This window comes from Triturus cristatus, chromosome 3_1 (assembly GCF_964204655.1).
Source record: "Triturus cristatus chromosome 3_1, aTriCri1.1, whole genome shotgun sequence".
Classification (NCBI taxonomy): Eukaryota; Metazoa; Chordata; class Amphibia; order Caudata; family Salamandridae; genus Triturus; species Triturus cristatus.
In genome coordinates, this window is record NC_140583.1 from 340,099,965 (window position 1) to 340,105,062 (window position 5,098).

At 46.4% G+C, this 5,098-nt stretch overlaps 1 pseudogene; it reads right to left on the reverse strand.

Moving 5' to 3' along the window:
• Positions 1-2,221: 2,221 nt before the first annotated feature.
• On the reverse strand, positions 2,222-3,024 carry LOC146860221 (ubiquitin carboxyl-terminal hydrolase isozyme L1 pseudogene; annotated as a pseudogene).
• Between the last annotated feature and the right edge of the window lie 2,074 nt (positions 3,025-5,098).

A 5,098-nucleotide genomic window follows, 5' to 3' on the forward strand; every position in this document is an offset into this window, starting at 1 on the left:
TGATTCTCTGACTGGGTCCAAGGGTTGGCCCTCACATGGTATGGATGACCTCAGATGTCTCTATCCCCAGATGGCGAGGCCATGCCACTCTCGACTGGATGTTGGTCTCTCTGTCAATAGGATTCATTCCCGCTCATTTCCTCTGGTGCTGGAGAACCAACATCACCAAGTTCTTGAGTCACGCCACTGGCATCCAGTTGACACTAGGAACTGGTCTCCTAGACCCCCTCTCGAATTCCTGGTTTACTGTCTGGAACCAGGACATTTTTTTGGTTACTTCAGTGTCTCCCCTTTTTTGCGGTCACCAGAATCCCCTTTATATTTACCACTTCCCAAGGCTCTCTTTCAAGCGGGGTCCTGAATTTCCACCCTGGGTGGCAACCTTTGATGCTCTTATGGTCCCCTCCTCTTAACGTTAGTTCTACTGCTCATCTGTCTCGACTAGCTCTGTCATTTGTAACCTTTCTTTTCTCTTGGGCAGCATATTTGGCAATAAGTGGTCACTGCCAGGAGTCACTTGCAGGTAGTAGATCCCAAGTGTGCCTTTTCATCATCTAGTCACTTGGTGCACATGTCATTGTACTATGGGGTGTTTGGCGGTAGGCTCTCAAAAACTGGTGCAAACAGCATTCAAGGTTCTCTTTCTGATCTACTCTGATCTGAAGTGATTTGTTGAGTGTCCTCATAAGCCTTTCTACCTCCCTATGTGCCTACAGCCATTGAGGGCTCATACAGTGATGCCGAACGTTGAGCTGTTGTAGATAGTCTCAAAACACCAGAACTTGAAAAGATACTTTTAGCACTAATAGCACTTGATGGACTTGGGCTGCTGACCTTTGTCAGGGTACAATTTCTTCTGGTGGCCAGATTGGGAATTTGAATCAGACCCTTTCTCTTGTGAGTTGTTTCCTCGGCCTTTAAAAAACTTAGTCATTTTATCTCCTTCCTCCTTCTTTTGGTGGAAGACCCTTTTAGGAGTCCACCACCCCAGATACCTTTCTGGACACTCTTGTGCTGGCCCAGAAGTCTGCCTCCTCAGCAAGGAGTCAGGAAGATTGCTATCAACTAGGTATTGATGCAGCTCTCAAAAGAAAAGTATAAAGAACGTGCTCCTTTAAAAACAAGTTGTACAACCCTTCATAATCCTTAACTTTTCAGTCTCTCACCCAAACTTTCATTGCCTTACTATTATTGCCCGAGAAATCCACCCATGTTTGTGTAGAGAGTTTGTGGCTGGCCGTGAATTGTTGTATGTACTTCTTAGTTGTCAACCCAAACTTACTGACTAAAATGGTCTTCATGGCAGTGTAGTTGGTCTGGTCCTCCACCTATAGTGTAAGGAGTGTGTCCCTCCCTTCTGTGGGCATGTACCACCATAAGCTATCCCCACAGGGCTCCTCTTGAAGCCTGTGCACTTTCAAATCCATTCCATAGGCTGCCAACCATTTATCTATCTCATCCCGCACATTAAAATTGGGTATATGAAATTAATTTGGAGTCACTTGTCATGTGTTTCCTAAGTGGCCCATTGTAGTTTTCCCTATGTTAGCCTGAATGTGCACGTCGTAAGCTGCCTTTTCATTTGCACACATTACTATGTAAACACACGCTCTTTTTGCCACACTATACTTTCACACAGAACCTGCATATGTTTTCACGTTCAGCTCTTTTCCTGGGGTTTAGTCTGAACATCCTAGGTAAGGTTAAACAACAATGGCCCGTGTTATTCTCTCTGGTAAGGCACTAGCACCTAGACATAACACAAGAGCACAGCTGCTGTTTATGAACCCTTTTGTCTTGTCATATAATGGAATGCAAGAGAATAAGAAAACACACATGGAGCGAGAGTTCAGAGACAAGATCACTACATCAGCAGAGATGTTGAACGTCCATTATATATGCTAAGGTACGGGGTCCACCAATAATCCCAGCGATCTTTGATGTATTATCATTTACCTTCTGTGTGATGGTGGGGGCTTTAGACTACTCTTTCTTATATCATAATGGGCTTTTTCTAGTATGTGGTCCAATAGCTATACTAACAGTGTTTCTGATATGTATTTGTTTTCGAATTGTGGCATGAATACTGCATTTTAAGACATGATAGTTTGATAGTGCGAACAAACATTCCAAAGTTCCTTTGTGTCTTTTATTTATCTCATTGTGAACCATGTAACAAGGTAACACAATGCAAGCATTCAGTACACTTTAATATGACCAATATTGGAACAGTTGGGGAATGAAGTACAGAAGCAGTGCGGTGGGGACTTCCTTCACCAAAAACTCGACAGCCACAATATTGTTGAAGCTTGTGCAATTTTGCATAGAAGTAGGAGCTGCTGGCATTTCATGTAGACTTGCTGAGAGCCACAGCAGAAAACCGGAGTTCCCCTTGCTCATGAGCCGTGAACTGTCTGCAGATCTTAGCAGCATCCTTTAGCAACGCGCTGTCGGAAGTGGCACCATGGTGTATAGGAAATGGCATTCGTTAATCCAATTCAAAGAGGTTGCCATCCACACAGGTGAACAAAATGAAATGATAGTTCACTTTATCATCAACCTGGCAGTTGCCCTCTTCAGCAATTCCATCATGAGCTGCTTGAATAGCTTTATTCCGCTCAAGATGCTTGCCCTTTTGCTCTGGAGCCAGATCTGCGGTTTCAGTCAAAAATTTCTCAAGAACAGACCCTTCACCAAAGCTTAATTTGTCTCGGTTGTTGGCAACTGCATGAATTAAACCAATGGTGCCACACGAGTTGCCAATTGTTTGTTTCATAAAATACACTTTAGGGTGGTTTTCTTTCCCACTCAGGTCTGCAGCTTGCTTTTCTCTGAAGCTTTCATGCTGAGCAGTGAGGGGGAGGAGCAGAAGCAAGGCACATACTGGGCTCGGTACAGATTCAAGGGTCTCATCTGAGAACTTCAGTATGTCCACGAAGTGCCACCCAGAAGCCTCGCCCAGCTGTCCCAGCATCTTGGTCAGCATCTCTGGGTTCCGTTAATCTCCATAGGCTTCCACTGCATTTTGGCAATGTCGGCGACAGTATACAGACTAATGTCAAAAGAAAACAAAACACTCCAATCCGTGCAACCGTTAACGTGGGGAGTATGTGACCAACAAAATCTTGGCCAGCTCTAATCCTGCCAAGACAATCTTTTCCCTGCTCAAGGGCATGAAAAGCGCGGGTCTATCTGCGGTCTCCCCGATTTCTTCAAATCATCAGTGTAATGAGCTGTCTCATTACTTTGTGAACAAAGTTGAGAGGATCTTCCTCAACCTGCCTGTTGGGGCCCTGCCTGTTGAGGTGGAGGCACCTCTGGCCATTGGTCCTACGGTGGGCAGTAGCTTGTCTTCTTTTCCCCCTTTGTCATCTATGGAATTTGAGGCTCTTTGCCTGAAAATCAAGTCGGGCTCACCGGTCGACCCTTTGACCCCTACCCTTTTTCGCCAGCTTCACTCTCTGATCTCTACTTGAGATATTGACCTGGTTAACCTGTCCCTTTCATCAGCATCTGTACCTAGGGCATGGAAATTGCTAAAGTCATCCCGTTACTCAAAAAAGCTTCCTTGGACCCTGCTGAATCAGGCAATTATCGTCCGATTTCCCACCTGCCTTTTTTGGCGAAGTTGGTGGAATCACACGTGAATTCTATCCTTTCCAAGTTCATCGAACAGAATGCCATTCTTGATCCATCTCAGCATGGCTTCCGAGGTCGTCATGGTACTGAGTCCGCATTGCTGGCAGTGACAGAAGCTATTAGGGGTAGCTTGGACGGCAGTGATTCAGCGGCCTTGGTCCTTTTGGACCTAAGTGTCGCGTTTGATACCATCTCCCACGCGACCTTGTTAAAACGCCTTCAGGAAATTGGTATCAGGGATGTGGCCCTGGATTGGTTTCGATCTTTCTTGTAGGGGAGGTCTTTTCAAGTGTCTGTGCCACCATTCCACTCACAGGAGTTTGCTCTGCATCTGGGGGTGCCACAGGGCTCAGTATTGAGCCCCTTATTGTTTAACATCTATGTTCGCCCCTTGGCTGCAGTAGCAAAAAGCAGGGGTTTGTCATTGGTGTCGTACGCCAATGACACCCAATTGGTGATCACTTTCTCTAAGAATTATGGTGCCAACTTGGTTAAGTTTAAAGAGGACCTCCTAGCGGTTGCAGATTGGATGATAACTGTTTGCAGCTGAACGCTAGCAAGTCCGAGATTTTACTGTTTGGAAAGGATCGTGAGTTGTAGTCTAAGCAGTGCTGGCCGGAGCGTTTGAAATCTGCCCCCTCACCCAAGGTGGTTGTGAAGAACTTGGGGGTATGGCTCGACCAGGGTCTGACTTTCGACTGTCAATCAAAAGCAGTGGCAGGGGTGTGCTTCGGGCTTTTGCAAGGTTTAAAACCGTTGCTGGACTTTTTTCCTCCCAAGGTGCGACAAACCATCGTTTAGGCATCAATTTTGTCCAGATTGGACTATGGGAATGCCCTTTTTCTGGGTGCTAATAAGGCCAGCATTAAGCGCCTGCAAAGGGTTCAGAACGCAGCAGCGCGCTTGCTGGTAGCGCTTCCAAAGTCCTGTTCAGTTGCTCACATACTCCCTAAGCTCCATTGGTTGCCTGTTGAAAAGCACATTCAGTTTAAGGCGCTCTGGGTGTCGCATAAGATCTTGACCCTTCAGGCCCCTCTGGGGCTGTCTAACCTGCTTGATTTCTATGTACCCCGGCACCCTTTGAGATCGGCTGACCCTGCGCTGGTCTGTATCCCTCGTGTTTCGAAAGCCAGAGCTGGTGGTCGCTCCTTTCGTAGTTTGGCAGCGAAACTCTGGAATTCGCTTCCTGCCCCCATCAGAGCCATACAGAATCATTTGGCCTTCCGTAAAGCCATAAAAACTTGGCTTTTCCCCGGCCACATTGGGTAATACTGCATTTTTCTCTCCTAGGCTCAGGTCTTTGGTCTTTGGCTGCGCTGGGACGCCCCGTCGCTGGGGCAGCCATGCGCAATCCAAGTTTGACTAATAATAATAATAATAAGAAGAAGAATAATAATGAGTATGAGTGAGGGAGCGAAAGGGTGTATCCTGGTACCATAATCCTTTAGCGGGTTAAGAG